General features: G+C 49.7%; 1 protein-coding gene across 2 annotated transcripts in view; it reads right to left on the bottom strand.

Annotated features, from left to right (window-relative positions):
* ELFN2 (extracellular leucine rich repeat and fibronectin type III domain containing 2) overlaps positions 1–19,270 on the bottom strand; it is a 73,721-nt gene extending 54,451 nt beyond the window's left edge. The window contains exon 1 of one of the 2 annotated variants that reach the window (XM_075937482.1): positions 19,117–19,270. The gene's annotated coding sequence lies outside the window, so the exon portion shown is untranslated. Of the gene's footprint in view, positions 1–18,713; positions 18,829–19,116 lie in introns of those variants that run through there. The other variant, XM_075937489.1, reaches the window with a different exon arrangement.
* Positions 19,271–25,857: the final 6,587 nt, after the last annotated feature.

The raw sequence follows: 25,857 nt of genomic DNA, 5'->3' as shown, positions 1-25,857 counted from the left end.
ATTTGTGTGTAACTTTTGTGTTCCTGTGGTTTGTGCAAATGCATTTTGTGTGTACAGCCCTTTGGGCTTGGGATCTGTGGATAATGTGTTTGTGTTGTATGTGTTTTTATGCATGTCTTCAGTGTGTACAGCATCTGCATGGCTGCCATTGCTAGGGTATCTGTGTACTATGTAGGTCATGTGCGTCTCTACTGCATGTCAGTGTTCCCTGCAAGCTGTGCACTGTGGAGCTGCTCAGGAGAGACTCAAATGCTGCCCAGCTGATTAGCAGAGGGCCCACAACTAGGTTTTGTTTCTACTAGTCGTGCACATTCACACATGCCTTTGTGCATATAAAATGTATTCCACACATGAATGGAAAAAAATCCACATACGGATGGAAAAGATTGGAAGGAACATTGCTGCATGTGTGCATATGCGGTTGTTCACAGGATGTTCCCCTCTAAGGTGAAGCAGACAGTTTGGTTCACCTCCGAGTTCTCCTCCTCACCTTCCATCAGTGAGTTTGTTCAGTGACCGCAGCTTGCTCAGCCCTAAAAAGGATTCCCCAGCGCTATGTAGAACAAGGTGTTTCCATCCCCATAATCCCAGTATGTATCAGGAAACCTACTCTGCCCCTGGCCTGGGAGTACAGCACAGACACTGCCAACACAGGCATCAGTAACACAGAAGCTAGTTCGCCACTCTTTACACTCAGACTGAGGAGGCTGGGATGGAGGGAGACAGGCTGGAAGGTCAGGGGCATATGCTAGAGAAGAATACTAGACATCTGGAGGATGCAAGAAAGAACCCTCCATGAGCTACCCAGCACTACCCACCCCTGGGAACACACAACACCTGTTAAGGAGGCAGGAGCCACAAACCAGACCAGATGTAAGAAGAACTGAGCAAAACCTCCAGCCCAACATGAGCTGAACCACAAACCTTCAGCCACATGCCTGCCTCAACTTCCAACACCCCAAAACTCAACCATGATGCTGAAACTTTACTCAAACCCCTGTACACACCATGACCATGAGTCTTTGCTCCACCCCCTTGAACCCAACCATGAGCCCGAGCATTTGTCCAAAGTCCTGAAGCCAAACATGGCCATCAGTCTTCAACTAACTCTTAAGCCCAACCACAACCCTGGACCTTCACGCAACCTCTGTGCACTACAGCCTGAGCCTTTGCCTAATCCTGATGATTTAAGGAGGGTAGGAATAGGAGTACTAAGCCTTCACCCAAATAACAAGCCTTAAACTTTTCCCCATAATCTCTTGGCCAAACTTCAGAATCAACCAGCCTTCCTTCAAACACTGTGACCTGAGCCCCCTGCCTTTGTCCCTGCCCTGAACCAAAATCCTACGTCCCAAATGTTTCTCCAACATCTCAGTCTTTGTCTTTGCTCTAAATCCTGGGTCTTCACCCAAACTCTCCACTGAAACAGAACACTAGCACCTAAATCAACTCTCCAAATGGGAACTTTGCCTCAAATCCCCTGATCCCCAAACATCCACCCACCCACCTCGAGCCAAGTCCTAAACTCTCACCCAAGCCCATAGTGCAAGCCCTTTGCCCCACATCCTTCAAATTGAACGTCAAGCCCTCAATCTTCCCTCCACTCCTCTGGACTCCCATCTCAAACTTCTGACTAAACCTCCCAGAGAAAATTCTGAGTCTTCACACAGACCAAAGCTTCTGCAGTCCTAAAATGAACTTATGCCCTAGAACCTTGTCCCTGGTCCCCTGAAACAACCCCCACTGATAACGTGATAGGAACCTCAAGTCCCTTCCCTTCCTCATCAGTTGCAGCAAGCTTTGATGCCCATCAGTGGGTCAGGTGCAAGACTTCAGCCTTAGAACCCTCCCCCTCACCAGTGTCACCTACCCACCAGTGTTCTTATGTTCACCCTGAACAAGAAAGCCTGATGGGAAAATCCAGGTTGGATTCTTCTGCTGCACCCATTGGCCATTCCATGAGGCTCAGGAAACTCTTCCCAGTTTTGTCCCCACTTGGCTGAAGAGACTAAGAGAAGCCCCTTTCCCAGTTTGACACGGGTGCAAATTTAGTGAACGTGTCACTAGGGACGCTCCCATCAGGAAAACGTGCCTGTTAACATTTAAACACACCACTTAGCCAGACTTTCTGAGCTGGGCCCCTTGCACCACCTGCTGCTCCACTCTTGGACTCTACCGATGCACCTCACTCCTGATCTGTGGCACCTCTTCCCTCCCCCCCATGCCAATCTTGAGCTCCACACACAATTCTTCCAAGGTGCCTTAGCTAGCCTTAACCTGCAGCCTGCCCTTCCCCGCTCTGCTAGTCCAGCCCTGTCCCCCCTCCTCACAGCTCCGCCAATTCTGTTCAATCTTCTTGCCTAGCAGCATAACCTGCTGCTCTGTTTCTAGATCCCCTTAAGCACAAAGAGAGCCTGAGTCCCTGTTTGCCATTCTGGCAGGATTCTGATTACTAAGAAGTGCCCCTCCGGAAGATACATTAATAGCCCGTAAGGTTAACTTAATCCAGCCAATCTTGTGTGGTCTCTGCCCGAATTCTTGATTAAATTAGCGTGCCTGAATCCTAATTAGCATGTGAGGCAGAGGTGGCATTATTAATGAACATAATGCACAATGTTAAAAATAAACAGGCTGCCTTTCCGCAAATCCCCGTTGGAACTAAGGTGGTGTGAGAGTCCCTCGGTGACAGCCCATGCTGAGGGGAAGGGGGGGCACACAGGTAAATCAATGCACGAGGGAGCCTCATTCCTCTTACCAATATTCAGCCCCACACCGTCACTACCGGGGGCAAGTCCCGGCTCACTGGCCTCAGCCGCAAAACCCCAGCTGATCCTGACAGGATTCTGCCTCCACTAGGACAGGCGCATGGGGGCACCCCGAGCACTCAGGGAAGGAGAGTGCACAGCCCACACTCATCCCTCAGGCCTGCTGGCTCAGCCTTAGTGGGAGAGGAGGGCTAGCAAACAAAGACCTCAGAAAGCCAGAGCAGCACCAGTGGAGACTGCTCAGAGGCATGTGGGACTGACAGGGAAAGGAGGGCAAGGAAGGCAGACAGGGGATCTCTGGGGAGGACTAGACAGGTGCAATTCACATCTGCATTTCTTGACCAGCTAATGAGTGACTGGGGTGCTGGGTTAGTGTACTTGGTGCAGAGGGACAGGGCCATGGGGACAAGCTTAGCAGTGTAGCAGGTGGCTTCTTGAGGCTGGGGCTCTACACACAGCTTACGATCACCATTTAAATGAGTTCAGTAGGGCTGAGCCTCGCCTGCTGCACACCTCAAACCCACAAGCCAGAACTGACCCGCTCTGTTACTGCCAGCCAGGACTGACCGGCTCTGGCCAAGAGATCTGCTGCAGTGGAACAGCTGAGGGGAAGCGGCAGGCCAGGAGGACAGGCGTGCACAGCCAGGGCTGGGGCTAAGGGAGCTTCGGGCTGGACTAACAGTGGGTGCTGAGAGCCAGGAAAGGTGGGGGTGGGCACTGAAGACTGGCAGAGCAGGGGGTGAAGTGGGTCAGAACTGGAGTGCCTCAGCAGAGCTGTGGGTGGTAGCTCACCCAGCGCCTGCCTGCACTACACTGCCTCTAGACAGTGATTTCAGTCTTATTTTCACGGGCAGGATAAAAAAAAATCACTCACCAAATGTGCGAAGAAAAAATCCCGACACGCCAGTGGAGGCGGGGATGTCTGCACTGAGGACGGTGCTGGGAGCGTGTCGCCAGCATAGCGCAGCCTTGCCTAGGGATGCGAAATCCCGTTTTAATTGGTTAACCGGTTAAACACATTGTTTCACCAGTTAACCGATTAAAGAGGGGGTAGGTGATCTTCAGCCCGGCCGGAGCAGCCACTGTCTATGGCAGGCCCCTCACAGGGCTGAAGCAGTCCCCTGCCTACGGCAAGCGAGGATCTGCTCCAGCCCTTACAGGTTAACCAGTTTAACATTTATAGCCCTAGTCTTGCCCCCCCCCCCCCAGCGCCCATGGAGCACTGCTGCTCCCAGAGATTTTGGAGGTGCCGAGGTACATAAGAGGCAGCCTGGCACATTCAAAGGCGTGTGCCTTTAGATCCCGAGGATGTCACACAACTAACATCCTCATGCTCCACTCCCTCCCCTCTTTCCCTGACCGCTCGCACCCATAACTGTGGAGACAGAGAGCTGGGGCCCGATCCAACCCTCCCGGAAAGGTTCCCATTGACTTCACTGGGCTTTGGATCAGACCCCCTACCATGCGCCTTGCAGAGGTGGAAGCCGGCAGTGTCACTCTAAATTACAGCCCTTCTCCCACAGGCAGTGACATTTAGCACCACGTCTGCTCCCTGCAGTATTTCCAAGCCCCTGACAGCCCCTGAGGTGACCACGTCAGGCATGGACGGAGCTCTCCCACGAGGCAGTGCACAGCACTCCCCCCTCAGGCCAGCCAGCCAGCCCCACCAAAGCCCTTCTTACAGACTTTCTTCTCTAATCCTGTTGAGCCATTTTTAAGTTGCTTTGAGGCGGAGACAGAAAAGCCGCAGCTGCTCTACGATGCTTTCCTGAGCTGGTGCAACTCTAGATAAAGGCTTTGATTTCAAAAATGACAGTGGGGTCTGTCAATAGTCCACATTATGGATTAAAGAAAACAAACAGAGACACACGGCCCAGCTGGCATTGGGTGAGGGTGGAGGTGGAGCAGGCAGAGAGAGGAGAGAGAGCACAGAAGAGAAGGAAAGGGAGAGTGGAGAGCCAGGGAAGAGTAGAAGGAAGAGACTGAAAGGGTAGAAATGAGAGAGATAGAGAATATATTGCGGGGATTACTTCCTGCCCAACCTTTCCCACCTGCATGTGTCTCCAGTAGACACAATAGTACCAAAAGCAGGGCCATGGGGAGACATGGCCTTTCTTGGAATCCCTCCAGCCAGCTTTCCAGAACAAGCCCCTGCAGAGATCTGGGGGCACACATTCAGAGGGGCAAGGGAAGTGTGGCTTGTTTTACTTTTAAATCCCCTTGTGGACTGAGTTTAGAAAACGCCAGGGATCAGACTTTTCACCCCAAATTCACTCTCCTTCCTTTGTACCCCTCACCTACACAGCAAGTATCTGCTGTAGGTGTCTGTCCCCCAACACAGTCCCCCAGGCTTGAGAATACCTGGAAAGTTGCCTTTTATCCTGACAGCTACAAAGGGGAAACTCAATATAAACCCAAACTGCTCAGCCAACAGGTCTCTGAGACTGGAGTTGACAATGCACGGAGCAGACTCCAGGTTGCCTGCTAGGAGAGGAGATGGGACACAACTCGGAAGATTCTCCCAGTTGGTTGTGAGTAGACTACAGCTGCGTGTCATGCTGGGCACCACACTCCAGACAGGACCTCCAAAAACTGGACAGGGGAGCAGGGGAGCAGCCAGAGAAGCACGGGCAGAGGAGGACAAGGGAAAAGATTATGGCAATGAAAAAATCGGAGGCTCCATAAAGTGGTGATTCTGGAGTATTGTGGCATACAATAATTGGGTGCTACAGACAGAGCAGCTCTGTTCTGAGCCCAGATCTCCCCATGTTGTTCACCAGTGTTCCCTCTAATTTTTTCCATCCATGTGCAGAATAAATTTCATTATGTGCACTAAGACGTGTCGATGGGCACCACCAGTAGAAACACATGCTGCCAGGTGTGGGCAGCTATGGGCACTCTGCTAATCAGCTGAGCGGCACCTGAATCTCTCCTATGTGGCCACCCAAGTGCTCAGATTGCAGGGAACACTGCTGCTTACCAATACGACGTCCTCCTTCCCCTCCTCCCCCACCCTGAGCTACTCCACCAACACCCAGAACCTTCTCCCCTCTTACATCATTAAATCCCCTCTCCTCTATCTTTCTCCCTACATTACCACCATCTTCAGCACATGCTACCCTGCAGCTGGTACCTTCCCCAGTTTTCCACACATCCCTGGCTTGACTGTAATGCTCTCCGTAATCCAACCTTAATGCTCCCTTTCTCAGCAAAGCACCGGAGAGAACAGCTCCCTCGCCAGCTGCCTCACACAGCAGCATCCTCAGACCTTAATCTGGACATCTTGGAAACCACTTTCCCTCCTAAGAACTGACTTTCTTCAGTAGGCTGCTGCTGGCTCCGTCCTCCCACCACTTAACCTTCATCATCATGGACCACGCTATCCCTACTCCCCAGGCCCCCTTTAGAGCCCTGGTTTCCTCCCATCCCAGTTCTGCCCCTCCTTATCAATCTGCTCTGTCCCGTGGGCATTCCTCTCTCCCTGCAGGCCCTTCCCCCCTGGGAGTCTCACAAGTTGACTTGCGTGGCCCCTCACCTCTTTCCTACCTTCTCCCTCACAGGCACCCTGGTTGAGGTTTTCAAAGCCAAGGAAGGGATTTAGTCGCACGTCTCTTGTTCACATCAAAGGGCCTTTTGTGGCTAGCTCCCCTCATGCTCTATGGAAAGCGGGGTACTTATCTTTGCCCTGAACCTCTGCTGCCACTTCCACATGGGCTGAGTAACAGCACTGTGTTTCTTCAGACCCCTGTAATAAGCCCTTCCTGCCCCCCATCTCCTCTTGCCTTGATCAAGTGAACAAGTGGCTTCTGGCCAGACTCCTTCAGCTCGCAGACGATAGGACCAGAAGGGGCCATAACGATATCTAGCCTGACCTCCTGAATATCGCAGGCCACAGACCTCGTCCACCCACTCCTGCAATAGACTCCTCACCTCTGGCTGAGCTACTGGAGCCCTCATAGCATGGCTTAAAACGTTACCGAGACTCCTCCATTTACACTAGTTCAGTGGCTCTCAGACTTCGCAGCACTGCAATCCTCTTCGGACAACAAAAATGACTTATATGGCCGGGTTTGGGGGCAGGAGCCTGAGCTTCACTGCCCCGTGTGGGGGACGGAGGGAGATAGGGAACCCGAGCCCAAGCTCCGTCACCTGGGCTGAAGCCCTCAAGCTTTGGCCTCAGCCCCAGGCTCCAGAGAGTCTAATGCTGGCCCTTGCAGCCTCTTTAAAATTGGGTCACGGCCCACTTTGGGGTCTCAGCTAGGAATGTAAAATCCCATTTACTTAGTTAACAGGTCAAACATTATGTTTAACCAGTTAGCCAATTAAACAGGGCAGGTGGGGGGGGCTGCTCCAGCCCAGCTGGGTTGGAGGGCCCCCTCATCCACCACAGAAGGACTGGAGTGGCCCTCCCACCGTGGACAGGAGCTACTCCCCACTACATCCCTAGTCTCAGCCCAGTTTGAGAACTCTGCTCTAGTTCAAAGCAGCACATAAACAGCGCCCTTTGCTTAGTCATTTCAAAGTTGCACTCATTTCAGGAGTGGGTGGGCAGAGGGAAGTGAAGTCTGAGGCTTCTACCAACCTGATCTGAGGGTAAAATCCTCAATCCCAAACATGGCCATCAATTAGAGCCTGGGCAAGACCTACCATCAAGACCCAGAAGCCAGATACCTGGCAAAATATTTTCTGTAGTAACTCAAAGCCTTCCCCATCTATTGTCCCATCTCTGGCCACTGCAGGTATCCGCTAATAGCATACACAGATGGGCCACTTGCTCGGTGCCTCATTGACAGACATGCTTGTCTCAGGCAAAAGAAGCCTCCTCAAACACAGCTCCCTCTAGCACCATCCTTGATTCCTGTCTCCAACCACTATGAACTTCTCATTCCCTGTGTCTCGCAGATTTGCCTAGCATCACGTCTGCAGACCTGTCTGCATGTCCACTGCTGCCTTAAAATCCCCATCCAGGTCCTCATCTCCTCTGCCCTTGGCTTTGATCTCTCTTCTCTCCGGCCTCTCAAAGTCCTGCTCTCAAGGCTCCTTTATGGGCAGAAGCACACTGCCAGACTTCTCACCATGCACAGAAGCAGCCACATTGCCCTGAAACTCCATCAGGCCCCTTACTATCCCAGGATGCATTTCACAAACTCCTTCCTTATTTGTAAAGCCCTTTGTGGTCCTATTCCATCTCACCTCACTGGCCCTGACTCTCTCTGCTGACCACAGGGCCTTTTCCCTACTTCTCATACTCATCTAATACCAGCCTCCTCTTTGTCCTTTCACACAACTCCAGCATTGTGGGCGTGATGGTCTTCTCTCTATCTCTGGTCCCACCATCTCTTACTGCCATATCACTTCAAATATCATCAGGAAACACTTCTCTCACACACCTACATCCCTCTGCCATTATTTAGTATTTAATTCTGCTCTCTGGCACACTGGGGTCTGGCATGAATGACAGACACTGTGTAATGCCTGGGCTTTTTTCTTGTCCAAAGAGAGGAATAGAAATAGCAGATTTAAGATGGAACAAGAAAGGAACAGCTGAAACAAGTTGGTTTTTGCACCAATTGACTCGAATTTTCAGAAGGGGCAAGCAAAGCAAAAATGTCTGAGATCTTCCACATGAGCACGTCGGGGAAGGGTTAGAGACAGGTGTGACAAACAGGCTCCAGATACCTCAAGGGGAGAACAGAGGGTGTGAACGCCAAAGAATAAGCAGTCAAATTAACTGATTGCATACAATTAATGTCACAAAATTAAGGTCCAATTAGGACAGAGAGGCTACAGAAGATAAGCAATTAACTTGGGAGTTGTCTAGCAGAGGTATCTTTCCCTCCTACCTTGGGTCTGGCCTGTGACTCAAGACTAACTGCTATCAAAGATGACCTTCTATCAAGGAGTTCAGGATGCAATCTACACCAGTGAGGTGTTGTATCATCTCCTACCCTGTAACTCCCTGCTGGGGATGTTCACAGTCAGCAACAAGCATGCATGTCACACTCTCAGCATCTCTGTATTGTTGCAGCCCTCACTCAGTGGCTCTGACTCCAGCAGCCTGCTATTTACATTCCCTGGTCTCTACTCACCTTGGTTACGAATTGCAGGGTGACTCCCAGTCCTGAATTTTCCCCAAATCATGTGCACTACAATATCCAGCCCTGTCTGGACCCTACAATGTCCAGAGAAATAACAAGATTATTTTGTTCCTCTGAAGACACAAAAGCACATCACAAGCATGTTCACTTAACCAGGGTAAATGCACCCTCCCTTTAGTTTAAATGCAGTGCTGAGTTGCTTTATAAGAAAAAAAAGTGTTAACTCAATAGCAGGAGGATGAAGTGAGTTCATGTACAGGGAATGACAACAGAAAGCATTACAAGTAAAACAAAACAAAACATTTTCCTGAAAGTCCAAAACTTAATCTAGCTAGACACAGGCTTTGTTCAAGGTGGTTTATCTCGCCAGCCATTCTTCTACCCAGCTATGGCTCACTTTCCCTCAGTCAGGACCTTCCACAGAAGAACAAGAGGCTGGTTTCCCTTGTCTTCCTAGGTGAAAAAGCTTCACCTAAGCAGTTTCCATCTAGTCAGTTTCCAGACCCTTCAAACCTCCTTGGTTGAAGGACCCATCTTTCTCAGCTTGCAGCAAGAGCTCTCTTCCTTTCTGTCTACCTAGTGATGGACAGCCAAGGGGTTCTCTGCCCCTCCCTTTATAGTCCAGTAAACTTTTGAAAGCATGTCTCTCAAAGCTCATTAACTTTCCTTCAGGGTGACCTCATGCTGTGTCCTCACTTTCCCTTCCTGGGGGCCTTCCCATCCCCACTCCGAAATTCTCCATGTGTGGGGCTTCCAACATCTTATTTAATTTCTTTGAAGAGACAGGTAAGATAGCTGTGACATTCAATCCTTCCTGTCTAGGAGAAACCTGTTTCTCCTTATGTTTGGGTCATTGACTTGAAAGCATAGTATCATTAAGCATCCATATTTCCTCAGACAGCATTAACACACATTTCATAATGATATTAATCATCAGCGTGTCATTAGCTTTCAAAAACACCTCACTTTATTTATACCTTTTTATAATCATAGAATCATGCAACAACTAGAACTGGAAGGGACCTCGAGAGGTCATTGAGTCCAAGTCCTCTGCACTCACAGCAGGACCAAGCACCATTTAGAAAATACACTAACATTGTATACATCAGCACCATTTAAGGTGCAGCCCTGCCCCCACTCCATCTTTACAGACCCGTAAACCTTCACAATGTATTCTTTGAACAGTAAAGCTCAAGACCGTGCTTCACTCTCCAGTAGGGATGTTAAACTGAGGTTTTTTTAGTAATCAAATAGTCGACAGAATTTGTATCGACTATTCGATTACTTGATAAGGGAAGGCAGCCTCGCTCAGCCCCCGCTCACGCTGGGACCAAACCCCACTGCGGCTCTGCAATTAAAAAGGCAGTAGGAGCAGGGCAGCCTGCCCCCCGGCTCCACCTGCATTTTAAATTGCAGACCACAGTGGGGTTTGGTCCCCAAGCTGGCGTGAGCAGAGAGTGAGCCGGGCTGCCTGCCTGCCTCGCTCCTAAATTTAGAAGGAGCCAGGTAGGCAGGCAATCCAGCTCAGCCTCTGCTCGCGCTGGGTTTGGAACCAAACCCCACCGTGGTCTGCAATTTAAAACGCAGTAAGAGCCGGGGGGCAGGCTGCCCTGCTCCTACTGCCTTTTAAATTGCAGAGCTGCAGTGGGGTTTGGTCCCTGCACGAGCCGGGACGGAGAAGGGCTGCCAAAAAAGCTGTGGCCAGGGGCTGCTTCGCGGGCAAGGTGTACAGCTAGTTGGATTAGAAGCCTAATCCAAACTAGCTAGTCCGTGCTGCGTGTAGCCGCACGGCACGGAGTCCGAACTAGCCGGCATTTAAAAATGGCGCCGGCCGGCTTCATGCAAATGAAGCCCGGGAAATTCAAATCCCGGGCTTCATTTGCAACTGCAGATGACTACATTACCCCCGCTAGTTCGAACTAGCGGGGTAGTGTAGACATACCCTTACATCCCTTCTCTCTAGCTTGGACAGACGCCATACTGTCTCCTCCCTTACTTGTTGGCTTGGTAGCTTTGTTTACCTAATCGGTAAAAAATAGACCTTCATTGTCTTTGCCTTAAGACCCAGCTAGTCCAAGAACCAATTACACATTGGCTACATCTACACTGGCATGATTTTGCGCAAATACTTTTTACGCAAGAGTTTTTGCGTTAGAGTATTTGAATAAGAGAGCGTCTACACTGGCATGTGCCTTTGCACAAAAGATGTGCTTTTGCGCAAGAGCATCTGTGCCAGTGTAGACGCTCTCTTGCACAAGAAAGCTCCAATGGCCATTTTAAACATCAGGCTTTCTTACGCAAGAAATTGATGTTGCCTGTCTACACTGGCCTCTTGCGCAAGACAAGTTGCACAAGAGGGCTTATCCCTGAGCAGGAGCGTCAGAGTATTTGCGCAAGAAGCACTGATTTTATACATTAGAACGTCAGTGTTCTTCCGCAAGTACTTGCGGCCAGTGTAGACAGGTGGCAAGATTTTGCGCAAAAGCAGCTGCTTTTGCACAAAATCTTGCCAACGTAGACGTAGCCATTATGTTGTCTAATGTGCTTACACACTGCTTGTCAAACATATTTTAAGAATACAAACAAGGGCATATTGATACATTTTTGCATACCCCCTGTGAATACACGATGCACGAATATTAATGGTCAGTGAGTTATTTGTTTTCCAGTGGTATCCTGTCTGACACTCTGCAGACACAGATTATAACCATAGTGAGTTGTGGTACACTTAATAGGCCATGCCAGATGAATACCAATGAGTCCCTTGCCCTCTGGCACTGGGATACTCTGAAGGTCACACTTTCCCCTTACAAAGCTGCAGAAGGATTAGCCATTGGCTGACCTGAGCCCTCTTTCATGAAGAGGGCATCTGCCCTCATACTTTCTTTCTCCTTTATATAGAACAAACCTGTTTTGTCACCCCCATCTGTTTGCAGCCACCAGGACAGGATAGCAGCGAGTATCCATAATCACACCTCCCAATGTATTACCGACAGTGGCACTCATGACCAGTGTGTTATTACATTTCAAGCGACATACTACAAGTCACTTTTAAGTAAGTGTCATGACTCCAGTGTGTGAGGTGTAATGAATATGTCAGGCCTGACATGAATTGCTGACTCATAGTACTGAATTACAAATGGGCATCTGTGTCACATCTTCCCTGGCCCGAAACCTTCTGAGGGAGAGGGTCTGTGGATGAAGTTAATTCCCTCCACTCCTTATCAAGAGTGTAGGTCTGGTCCCTGTCTGTCTAATTGCGTCTACACTGCACCCTGAGCTCGAAATAAGCTATGCAATTTGAGTTATGCAAATTGTGTAGCTTATTTCAAGTTAATTTTGAAATAGCTTTTTTTGAAATTTCAAATTTCGAAATAGTTTATTTTGAAATTTCAAATTTCAAAATAGAGCCCTATCCTGAAGTATCCCTTAATCCTCACGGAACGAGATTTACAAGGATGTTGGAGTAGCGCACCCATTATTTCGAAAGCTATTTTTAAATAACGGGCACGCTGTCAAGACGCAGAAAATACTATTTCAGGATACTGGGAATATCCCGAAATAGTGCCTCTGTCTAGACGTACCCTCTGTGACTAAGAACTAATCACCCTCAAATCCCCATTCCCACTCACTGAACATGTTGTCCCCTTGCTAGATTGTCTGTAACAGAGCTAATCCCTCTGAAGTCCCTTCAACCTCTCTGGACTTCTATCCCATTGCTACACTATTAGAATCTCACAGCTAATCCTTTTGTTACGTGACCCCCCCAGTGACTCTATGACTGGGGGGCTGATCCCCTTGACCCTGCTGTCTTGGTGTTGGACTGTGTCAGGGAGAGGGGCTGATCCCCCTGAAATTATCCTTCAAACCTAAATTATTCTATCAAGGTTGTTTTTTGACAGAGTTCCCACCTGACCTCAGCCCATCCCTCCCCTCCCTCTGAGCCCACTTCCTATGCCACTTTTCTAGAAAACATGGATTGGGGATCTTACCCCCCTTGCAGGCTGGGTCTACAATGGGGAAGGGTCCCCTCTCCTCTGGGCTCCCTTTGATTTTTCAACCATGTCTGCAGCTTTCCTCAGCAGTGAAACACAAAGCAATAAAATGCAAAACGCAGTCAGCTGAAGCACAATATTATGCAGAAATTAGAGACAGAAAAGGCCTCTTAAGACACATCCTCCTGACTCTAGGCCAAGAAAGGATTGTTCCCCACTTTATTTTTCACCTATCTGTCTCGAACTGCCCCCAAGCAATCAGGTCTCCAAAGCTCCCCTTGGAAGACCCTTCCCTTCCTTGGCTAATCGAGAGAAAACGACAGGAAGCGTTTCCTGACATCCAGCTAAAATGTTTCCTCCCATTTACTCCATCCTGCCCCACCTTCAATAATTCCGCTCCCTCCTTGGTGTTCCCATCTCTCCACTGTGTGCAAACTGTTATTGTGCCATTGTTTAGCCAAGCTCTATATATTTAGCCCTTTTAATCTTTACTCATAAATCTCTCCCTCCAGTCCCTTCATCATTTTTGTAGCTCTTCTCTGAATTCCCTCCAATTTATCAACATCCTTCTGCCAGAGAGGCACCCAGGACTGAGCGCTGTTTTCTAGGCGGGTCTCACTACAGCAGCGCGGAGAGGAACTATTAGCTGTACGCTCCGGGGCATGTCGTCTCTGGATGTTGTCATATACAGACACGAGAGCTACCTCATTACATACAGCTGGCACCAGGGAATAGAATTCAAGAGCTTTATCTCTTGAAGCACAAACCCTCTACCCAGGGAGTTAAAGTAGCAGAACAGGAGCTCCAACAGCAAAGGGAGTGGAAATACCCACGGACGTGGCTGACCTAGTCCAGTAGGGGACAGTGGTTCACATTTGACTCCCTTAGGACATCCAACAGAAAGGATCTAAGCTACCCCCAACAACTCTAACACAGTCTCACTGTGCAAGCCATAAAAAGGACTCATATGCACAAGTGAGCCCTGATATACCCCCAAGTAGCCTAGTGTACACAATCAGGGTCACAGTTTGTATGTCTAGAGCACCTTCCATCCAATTATCTCAATGCACGTCACAGGCATTAACTTATGCCAATAGTATGAAGTACAGTAGGTGAGGGCTAGACCTATATTACAGGAAACTGAGGCACAAAGCTATGATGTGACTTGCCAAGGCTCACAAAGGTCAGCTGAGGGAAAAACCAAGAACCAGGTATTCTTACTCCCAGCCCCTACACTTCATCCACAAGACAAGACATCCACCAAAAGCACATGCCCACACACATGCCCTAGAACGAGCCAACAGAAGTATATGCAGTGGTTACTGCTCCTCCTCACGTTGATACCCACTAATTCAGACATCACATATCAGCAACTTGCAAGTGCTCTACTACAAACATGAACCATGCACTCCCCTTGACCTCAAAATTGCTCTTCCTAGCCCTGGGGGGCTTGTGCTTTCTCTATAGGTTCAATAAAGCTGCTTCTTGACTTCAGTTCTTAGAAAGCCTGAGATTCCTCAGATTTCAGCATGGTGGGAGAAGACTCACCTGAGGCAAAGCCCAATACGGGAGATGCATCCCCATCATTAGCTAGCGCCTGGGAGAGAGGGGTATTTGGACTCAATTTACCAACATATGGGTTTATGCAAGGTATGGATAAATAGATAGATCTAGGTTTTCATACCATGTTCATTGCCATATTTAGAGTGCTATTTAGCAACAATACCTTCCTAACCCCTGACCACCTCTTGAGTATTAATTATCTTGGGGTATGTCTACACTACCCTCCTAGTTCGAACTAGGAGGGTAATGTAGGCATACCGCACTTGCAAATGAAGCCCGGGATTTGAATTTCCCAGGCTTCATTTGCATAAGCAGGGAGCCGCCATTTTTAAAACCCCGCTGGTTCGAACCCTGTGCAGTGCGGCTACACGGGGCTCGAACTAGGTAGTTCGGAATAGGAATCCTAGTCCGAACTACCTAGTTCGAGCCCTGTGTAGCCGCGCTGCACAGGGTTCGAACCAGTGGGGTTTTAAAAATGGCGGCTCCCCGCTTATGCAAATGAAGCCCGGGAAATTCAAATCCCGGGCTTCATTTGCAAGTGCAGTATGCCTACATTACCCCGCTAGTTCGAACTAGCGGGGTAGTGTAGACATACCCTGTGTGAGTACTGATGACTCCAATGTAAACCCTAAGGTCATTAACCTCAGCCTGATGGTTGATCAATTTCCCCCCACCCCAAAAAAATACCTTGGGCTCAAGGCACCCAGAGTAGCTATCCCTCCTCCATACATCAGCCAGTCAAATATCTCATTGTCTTTTGGATCTCCTATTGATCGGTATGTGTAGAGCACATAAAATCAACTTCCTAAATATTAGGAAATTATTTTATGGATTCCATCTACTGTATATTTGAATAGTTCTTCTCCTCACTGTAGTTTGTGCACATCTCTTAAACCCCCATGACTCATGAGGTAGGTAAGTATGCTAATCCCCATCTTATAAACAAGGAGCCAGAGCACATATAAACTACAGAAGAACCTCAGAGTTAGAAACACCGGAGTTATGAACTGACCAGCCAGCCACACACAACACTCCTCATTTGGAACTGGAAATATGCATTCAAGCAGCAGAGGCAAAAACAAATGCAAATGCAGTACAATACAGGTTGAACCTCTCTAGTCCAGCACCCTCGAGACCTGACCAATTCCAAACGAATTTTCCAGACCACGGGAGGTCAGTATTGTCTAGCAGCATTACCAACACTTCCACTGCTCATTGGACTGTTAGAGGATATTTAGTGGTAAATTAGAGCTAAATAACAGCACAAAACCCTGAGCGCCAGGACTGCTGGCTGTAAGCAAATTTTATGGGGCTGCAGGAAACTTGGCCACACCCATGAAAAGTGGACATCCAGCTAACTAAAATCATTCTGGACGACGGATGTTTCTGGGCCAGAGAATTCTGGACTAAAGAGGTTTAATTATAGTGTGTTAAACATAAACTACTGAAAAAAATAAAGGGAAAGGTTTAAAAAAAGATTTGACAAGGTAAGGAAACTGTTTCTGTGCTTATTTTCTTTAAATTAAGATGGTTAAAAGCGGCATTTTTCTTCTGCACAGTAAAATTTCAAATCTGTATTAGATCACTATTCATATGTAACATTTTGAAAAAACAACCGTAACTTTTTGATCTGAGTTATGAACAATCTAGTGTTACAAATAACCTCTGTTCCTGAGATGTTCTTAAGTCACAGGTTCCACTGTTAGTGACATGCCTAACATCACCCAAGGCGTATATGGTATAGGTAAGAATTAAGCCCAGGACTTTTGAAGGCTAGTGCAATGCCATAACCACAAGAGCATTCTTAACCTGAAGTTCCCAATTGGCTAGCCTACCACTGATGTCATTCCTGTGATGTCACCAATGCTAAAGTAGCACACCTGGCTCTTTTTTGTCAGCAGATACTGCATTAATCCCCTGAAGAAAGGAGAGTCACTGACCTTCAACATGGTCCCACACCTTTGTACACTTGCCTTTCAGTCCAACACAAGGCATTGATTAAATCAACACCTGCTTTCTAGAAATATACTGCCCAAAATATTTGCTCCTAGACACCTCAATATAAAATATGGTGCTATGCTAGCACTTGACTCAATTTTATGGCCTGACTCAACACCATCACCTTTTGAGGATATGTCACTTAGTCACAAAGCCTCACATGACACTGAGATTCCCGGATTGCCTATCAAAATGCAGGCCAAACCCAAGAAAACCAGGACCAGGGAATTTTAAAAACAGTGGTGACTCTGGCTGGAGCCAGCCTAGGAGATTTTACCCTAGCTGCAGAAACTGAAGGATATGTAGTCCAGGATAAAACACTGCCTGGTCTTCTGCCAGCACTGAAGACATCCTCGCCAGCACTTCTGTTCGTTTGAAAAAGGAAACAAACCCATCCACGCTGAATGCAACAGGGATTGCTCCTGGAGCAAATGGCACCAACACCTTCTCATATGCAATTGCTGTGCCATCCAGACCCCACACCTCCATTTGGTCTACAATGGGTCAGGTTCTTGCTAAAGCGAAGCACTGCTGTGGTATGTCTTTTGTCAGAGGATGGTGCAATGTGCTCTCCTGAGCTAAACTGGCTCCGACCCAGCCACTAGGATCTACTGGAGCTTTCGAGGATCTAAACCAGCCTCCATGCAGCCACAGACAATTTGTTATGGCCATTAAGATCTTCAAAGCCCAAATTAGTTTTGATGAGTCTGCTAAGATCTTGCCCGCTTGAATTGGCTTTGTCATGGCCTCTAAGCTCTCCGACAGCACGCTCAGGGCTGCATCCATTAATGGGACAAACGCCAGGAGAGAGAAATTTAAGTCACCTTTTGCCCCTCTCATTTCTACCCTCATTTGATCAGTTTAGCCACGTGAAATTAACAGCCTTCTTGTATGAATCCCAACCTGTATCCAGGCCGCATGACATAAACTGGATTTTGAATAACCCACCCAGCACCAGCCCTGCTCTGCCTAGCCACCAACAAGTAGAGTCCATGACTGCAGCGCCTGGATGCTTCTCACCCACCCACTCATCAGAGTGGGGTGAGAGCCACAGACAGGGCCCTTGCTAGGATGCCCTAGCTGCTGGGCAGCTAGTGCCCAGGTCTGCATGCTTGTGGGGCTGCTGCCCTGGGTGGGGGCAATCTGTTGGATTCGGGGCTCGCCCCTCCCTCTCCTCCCCCACCGCGGTCTCTGCTCGCCGGTGCCTTCCCGCTGTGCAAAGAGGGAGGGGGCGGCGGTATTTAAATAGATTAATAATGCATGTGCCATGCAAATGAAGCGTTCCTGGGCGGTTGCATTAGCGCTGCCGGCAGGCTGCACCTCCCCCGGACCCACGCGGGCGGGGGCTGCTCAGCACAAGAGAGGGCGAGAAGCGCCGCGGCGGCAGCATCACGCCCAAAAGTGCTCGGGGCCCCGCGCTCCCACCCCACCCCCTCCCGGGGCGTGACAAAGCGCAGCTGCAGGCGAGCCCCCCGAGGTCCTGAGACACGGGTGGGACCAGTCCCCCTCCGCCCGCTCCTCTGGCTCTGGGCCACCCACCCCCGCCCCCGCGCCCTGCCTCGCGGGGGAAGGGGTGGCCGCGGAACCATTGAGCGCGTCCAAGTCCCACCCCCACGTGCACGCAGGTCCCGGCCTGCAGCAGGGACCCGTGTGCACTCACACACACGTGCCCCGCCAGAAGGACGCGTGCATTCGCGTGCCCAGCCCTGCGCGCGCATGCCTCCATGCATGCTGACACACATGTGCCCCGCCAGCCACACGCGCGCACAGAAGCCGACGCACAGCACCTCCCGAGCATGTCGGCTGCTGCAGCGCCAGCCAATCTCTGCTGCTCTCCGGCCGGCTCCATGGTCTGTCCTGGGATGACAATGGGAGGCATCTGGTCCCCCTCGTTCCGACTCTCCTCCCCTCACCCCAGGCCCCAAAAGCAGGGGGTGCTGACGCATACAAATGTGGGCACACTTTTCCCGGGTGGAACAAACCGGCGCGCGGGCACCCTGCTCCCAGCACATCCAGGCGCCCCGCTGGCCCCCTGTGGCGCTGGCCGGCTGCAGGCACATCCCACGTTCACAGGGAGCTTCTTTCTGCAGCCAGTCGAGCCTGCCAGCACAGCATGGGGGAGGCAGAGCGAGCCGGAGCCTGACTTTCCCCACCCGCCCAAAACCTACCCCCACTCCTCACGCACTCCTGCCGCTGCAAAAGCCCCCGCCAAAGTTTGCAAAGCCCCAGAGGCAGGAGAACCGGGGGCGGGCAATCTCCCTCTTGCATAGTTGCCATAAAACATTCAAACCTACCCCCTCCTGCTCCTGCAGGGGTAGCAACGGCGAAATCCAGCCGACCCCCGCTGCACGCCGCCGGCTCGGCAGCTATTAACGCCCCTAGCCACAGAGCACTGGCATGCAAGGCAACGCGCTCCCCCCACCCCGCCTGTCCCCTCTTCACATGTGCTTCATCTGGCCGGCCAGCCCCTCGGAGCCTCTGCTCTTCCTTCACCTGATCCCCCCACCCCACCCCACCAGCAGCTACATACACACAGCTACAGCCCTGGAGAGAGACAGGAAAGATTGGGGGGAAGAGGTGGGGAGACGAGATGCAGAGGCGGGTTTGATCCTTCGCTCCCCGCGCTGGCTGGGAGACGAGGGGCGACCCGGAGAGCCAGCCCCTTGGTGCAGGCACCGCCACGGCCGAGACACGTACCTGCTGATCCAGCGGGGAGACGGACCCCTCTTGGCTCCGAGCGCTAGTGCAAGGGCTGGCGCTCCCGCCGCGCGCGCGCGTCTGTGTGTGTGTGTGTGAGTGTATGTGTGTGCGCGAGGGCCCCCTCCCCCGGCCTCACCCCTTTGCACGGTGGGTTCCCCTCTCCCCCAGCTGCCTCATGGCCCCCAGGCCCAGCGGCCGGGCTCACGACCCCCCGGCCGGGCGCAGACGGCGGCTGAAGCCGGGGCGGGCGGAGACAGGCGGGGGATACGCCGCCGCTGCAGCTGCATCACCGGGAGCAGCAGGCAGAAGGGGCTGGAGTGGCATTTAAACCGCTCGTGATTAATTCGGCCCAGGCTTGGCGGCTCGGGCTCTGGGACCAGAGGCGCCGCTGCTGCTCCCCGCTGGGGAGGCTGGGACAGGCGCAGGTCTGTCTCCCATGGAGCTCGCGCCCAGGCTGTGCCGCCTCCCCAGCCACAGCTCCGGTGCACACAGGTAAGGGGCTGGGCCTCAGAGATGTTAAATCACACACATGCCACAGCTGCTGGGGAGCTATGCCCCTTCCTTCATACAATCGCACACATGCCACAGCTGTTGGAAATCAAGCCCCTTCCTTCATACAATCACACACATGCCACAGCTGTTGGAAATCAAGCCCCTTCCTTCATACAATCACACACATGCCACAGCTGTTGGAAATCAAGCCCCTTCTTTCATACAATCACACACATGCCACAGCTGTTGGAAATCAAGCCCCTTCCTTCATACAATCACACACATGCCACAGCTGTTGGAAATCAAGCCCCTTCTTTCATACAATCACACACATGCCACAGCTGTTGGAAATCAAGCCCCTTCTTTCATACAATCACACACATGCCACAGCTGCTGGGAAACTACCCACATACACACAGCATCACACACATGCATCAGCTGCTACAAAGCTACCCCAGTGTCCTCAAATTACATACATGCAACAGCTACTAGGAAACAGCCCACATGCACACAGCATCACATACATGCCACAGCTGTTGGGGAACTACCCACATACATACAGCATCACACACATGCAACAGCTGCTAGGAAACTACTGACATGGACACAGCATCACACACATGCAACAGGTGCTGGGGAACTACACCCCTCTCATACAACTCCACACATGCAATGGTTGCTGAGACACTGTCATTCCCCATCTACACAAGCACAATAGCTACAGAGAAAATATCCACATCTCGCACAGAAACAGACATGCACAAGTGGTGTAGAGAAATAATTCCTGCCTGCAATCCCCCTCCCACAGCCAGATGTATGCAACAGCTGAAAGGAAGATAGCTCAGGTCTTCACAGTCACAAACACCACAGCTGTAGAAAACTGTCCATCTCTCTGAGACATAGACACACCACAGCTGCAAAGAAATTCCTCATGTCCTTCCCCCAAACACATATAGAGGTGCAACAATCAAAGGGAAATGGTCCAAATGCCTCAAACACAGCTGCATAGAAACTGCTCACATCTCCTTCTCCCAATACTCACACACATGCACACAAACAGCAGCTGGAGTGAAACCAGCAGCTATGCACAAATATAAACACACACAACAGATTCTGGGAAACTACTCATCTCTCTCTCTCTCTCTCTCTCTCTCTCTCTCTCTCTCACACACACACACACACACACACACACACACACACATATTCAGGAAGTAGACTAGAATGGAACTCTTACAAACACAAAACTTGCACTTGATGTAACTGCCCACATCTCTCCCCCGGGAGATAATTATGGAGGGCTGGGGGGCAAAAGGGACAAAGACCCCCGCCACACACAGTTTTTACTTTTGCTCAAAATTCCACAGGGTGTAGAGCCAAGAGGGCTATGGGCCAACCACTTTTAAGCAGTGTCTAATAGAAAATCAGAACCACTGTTGCCAGAGCACCACTCAGGCTGCCTGACTGCAACACTACTGAAATGGGACCCAGCCATCCCATCTCTCTGCATACACAAACACAGGCAATTAGTATAGAGAAATGAGTCCTTTCCTTTACTCTCAAAGCTGCAGGCAAACTAGCCTCAGCCCTCACCTGCACATATGCAACAACTGCAGAAAAACTATTGTGTCTCCCCTACACAAAACACACAAGCGCACCAGCACAAGAGGAACCAACTATCTATGTTCCACTCACACATATTGTATTGTCAATAGCTTCATGGGATGATGATATCACACACACACAAAACCACACATAGACACACTCAAGTTTCAGGAAAACACATTTATCTTGCCTATGCAGGAAAAGTACCCACCTAGTGCGCACACATACACACATTTGAGAATCCAAGGGATAAATGGACAAGACATATTAAACCTCAGATGGTCCATCCCCTCATCCAGTGCAGAATTCCTCCTTGCCACAAATTCCCCCACAGCTTTGTTCAAACATTGGAAATGTGCCTAGGGGATTATCCCGTGGCTGAAAAGACTAAACCCGAGCATTTTCCACACATTTGGCCTAACTCAGCAGTAGAGACAGTCCCTCTCTCACCACTCAACAAGCAAGAACTTCACTCTCCTATCCACTTCCAGAAAGATCTCAGCACTCAGATTAATAAACTATGAAGAAGATCACAGAGCAGACAAGGGGGTGTCTGACACTCTGGAGAAGGAGGGTTCAGGTAGCTCCATAGAACACCCCTGGGGTGTTTGGTGGGGAGAGCACAGACAGCCTTTCCTAATGAAGCAAGAGGGAAGGAAGTCATTCACCCATCTCCCCCCACCCAACCTTTCCCACCCTTCTTGATCCAGGTGTGACCCCATGAGTGGGAAGAGGGAGGGGAGGAAAGTGACTGTTCACCCTGGGGACTCTGCCTGGTGGCTGGGGAAGGAGTCATATTGGGAGGGATTCCAGTCACCATGCCAGCAGAGCTCTCTTCCTCCCTCCCTCTGTCTATTCCTCTGTCCCTTGTCAGGGCTCCATTCACAGTCCCTGCTCTGCCTGAGAAAGAGGGAGGGATCCAAGAGAAGGCCAGGCTCAGCCTCTTGCTGCAGTCAGAATCTCTCCACTGATCTATAATGCGGTGAGCAGTGACAGATTGATTTTACAGCTCTGCTTGGAGCCAGCCACTGGCCCTGGGCGGGGGATGAATCAGCTTTCTCTGGGCCCTGGCCTTTAGTTCAGTATTTTCTCTGGAACCTCCCTCTCAGGGAGCTGAAGAGGAAGAGTGAGGGAGAAACACAAAGTTGGTGTAAGGGATTTTTATTTTTATTTTTGGTCTGACATTCCCGCCCTCACTCCAGAGACTTCTGGCGTGGGGAAAGCAGAGAAAGGGGGAAGGGAAAGGCCTGTTGTCCATTGCACTGGTATCTGGTTCTGTTGCCAGCTGCCCTGTCTGGAGAAGCCAGTTTCATATTACACGGTTAACCAGTTGCTCTGTGTGCACCGTTTAGGAGATGGAAAGCACTGTCTAGGGCTGAGTAGTACTCATGATGATATGATGATGATAATGTAGCCTTATGCTGCAGTGTACAGAGCCTGGATCTATTTTAATGCCAGTACTACAACAGAGTGATTGGGTTCATTTGACGTAGTGCCAGTACCAAGTGCTGCACTATCAGCCTTGTACATGTATATGTTGCCTTTTCCAGCAACATGTTGTCAGTGCCGGCAGACTGAAAGTCATGCCCTGGGCATTTCTACAGGATTGCTAACGCTGACTAGCCGGAGTTCACAGGGGAGCCGAGTTGGAGAGTTCTCTTCTTAAAAATCAGTTCCCAGGGGTGGGCATGATATTGCTGGCATTGCCCAAACTACCTTTAGCAACAATCTGAGCCAGTCTGACTCATAATTCAGTCCACACCAAGCCCCTGTCCAATCAAGAGGAAATGGGCAGAATGGTGTCAGGTTAAGAACATAAGAATGGCCATACTGGGTCAGACCAAAGGTCCATCCAGCCCAGTAGCCTGTCTGCCGACAGTGGCCAATGCCAGGCGTCCCAGAGGGAGTAAATGAACAGGTACTAATCAAGCGATCTCTCTCCTGCCATCCATTTCCACCCTCTGACAAACAGAAGCTAGGGACACATTTCCTTATCCATACTGGCTAATAGCCATTAATGGACTTAACCTCCATGAATTTATCTAGTTCTCTTTTACACCCTGTTATAGTCCTAGCCTTCACAACCTCCTCAAGCAAGGAGTTCCACAGATTGACTATGCGCTGTGTGAAGAAGAACTTCCTTTTATTTGTTTTAAACCTGCTGCCCATTAGTTTCATTTGGTGGCCCCTAGTTCTTATATTATGAGAACAAGCAGATAACATATATCTTTTTTGAGATGAGGAGACCTCATCTGTATGCAGTATTCAAGATGTGGCCTTACCATAGATTTATGTAAGGGCAATAAGATATTCTCCGTCTTATTCTCTATCCCCTTTTTAATGATTCCTAACATCCTGTTTGCTTTTTTGATTGCCACTGCACGCTGTGTGGATGTCTTCAGAGAACTATCCTCGATGACTCCAAGATCTCTTTCCTGATTAGTTGTAGCTAAATTAGCCCCCATCATATTCTATGTATAGTTGGGGTTATTTTTTCCAATGTCCATTACTTTACATTTATCCACATTAAATTTCATTTGCCATTCTGTTGCCCAATCACTTAGTTTTGTGAGATCTTTTTGAAGTTCTTCACAATCTGCTTTGGTCTTAACTACCTTGAGCAGTTTAGTATCCTCTGCAAACTTTGCCACCTCACTGTTTACCCCTTTCTCCAGATCATTTATGAATAAGTTGAATAGGATTGGTCCTAGGACTGACCCTTGGGGAACACCATTATTTACCCCTCTCCATTCTGAAAATTTACCATATATTCCTACCCTTTGTTTCCTGTCTTAACCAATTCTCAGTCCATGAAAGGTGTGACAGATCGGGCCGGTCTGGGCACCGCTGAGGGCGTCTGCTCAGGGTGAATTGCTCAAATTCGGGGCTCCTTACAGCCCCCAGACTGGAGATCTTCCCAAATAGGCCACAAACCAGTCCCACAGAGCACTTCAGCTGCCTGCCTGAAGCCTCACAAGCAAAACCCCTCCGACACCCCAGCAATATCCGTGCCCCAGATGGCCCCGGGCCTCATACACAGGTGAGGGGTTTTAGAGCCCAATCTTACCTTCCCCGACTAAGTTCTGTCTGGTTCCAAGAAACCAACCACAGATCCCAGGTCAATTTACACTCTGGATCTTACCCACAAGATCACACTGAGCCAATCCTTTAGAATCTAACATCCAAAGGTTTATTACTACAAGAAAGAAAAGCATGAGAGTAAGGTTGTTAAAGTATCCTACATTACATGCATCGAATCTCCCAGTTCTTGATGCAGGCTCGTGAATCCCTGCGAGGCCGCATCTGAGGTCAGGAACAGATCTGGAGACCAAGATGGAGTGGGCCACATGGCCTATTTATACCTCCTTCCTGGCTTCTTTCAAGCTGGAGACAGTCACGTGGTCTCTAACCAGGCACCTAGATTCCTTCATAGGTGGGTCTCGGATACTTAAGAGACCTATTGTCCCTGGAGCCTTGCTAATTAGCATGTCCATAGGCCGAGCCCATTGCTCAACCACAACAGAGAAACTTCCAGTCTCCATACAGAGTACATATTCATAACTCCACACACAGACATTATACAGATATATGAAGATCATATACAGAATAAGTAGCAAGTAAGCTTTTGTTTGACACCTCACATGGCCCCCTTTGTACCACGTTTTGGGCGAACACCCCCCCATCGGTGCAGCAGTGACCCGGCTGCTCCCCACAAAATCCAATAACGGGACAAAAGGATCTTCCCTCTTATCCTATGACATCTTAATTTATGTAAGGGTATGTCTACACTACCCCGCTAGTTCGAACTAGCGGGGTAATGTAGGCATACCGCACTTGCAAATGAAGCCCGGGATTTGAATTTCCCGGGCTTCATTTGCATAAGCGGGGAGCCGCCATTTTTAAATCCCTGCTGCTTCAAACCCCGTGCAGCGCGGCTACACGGGGCTTGAACTAGGTAGTTCGGACTAGGGTGCCTATTCCGAACTACCGGTACACCTCATTTCACGAGGAGTAACGGTAGTTCGGAATAGGAACCTAGTCCGAACTACCTAGTTCGAGCCCCGTGTAGCCGCGCTGCACAGGGTTCGAAGCAGCGGGGATTTAAAAATGGCGGCTCCCCGCTTATGCAAATGAAGCCCGGGAAATTCAAATCCCGGGCTTCATTTGCAAGTGCGGTATGCCTACATTACCCTCCTAGTTCGAACTAGGAGGGTAGTGTAGACATACCCTAAGAGCCTTTGGTGAGGGACCTTGTCAAAGGCTTTCTGGAAATCTAAGTACACTATATCTACTGGATCCCCCTTGTTCACATGTTTGTTGACCCCCTCAAAAAACTCTAATAGATTAGCAAGACATGATTTCCCTTTACAGAAACTATGTTGACTCTTGCCCAACAATTTATGTTCTTCTACGTGTCTGTCAATTCTTTACTACTCAGGACTAAATTGAGAATTGCCTCTCCCCTTGTGGGTTCCTGTACCAGCTGCTTCATGAAACAGTCATTTAAGGTATCAAGACATTTTGTCTCTGCATCTCGTCCTGAGGTGACGTGTACCCAGTCAATATGGGGATAGTTGAAATCCCCCACTATTATTGAGTTCTTTATTTTGATAGCTTCTCTAATCTCCCTTAGCATTTCACAGT

The sequence above is a fragment of the Pelodiscus sinensis genome, chromosome 1 (assembly GCF_049634645.1).
Source record: "Pelodiscus sinensis isolate JC-2024 chromosome 1, ASM4963464v1, whole genome shotgun sequence".
In the NCBI taxonomy this organism is placed as follows: domain Eukaryota; kingdom Metazoa; phylum Chordata; order Testudines; family Trionychidae; genus Pelodiscus; species Pelodiscus sinensis.
The sequence above is the reverse complement of the archived record's forward strand: the minus strand, read 5'-3'. Positions and strand labels throughout refer to the sequence as shown.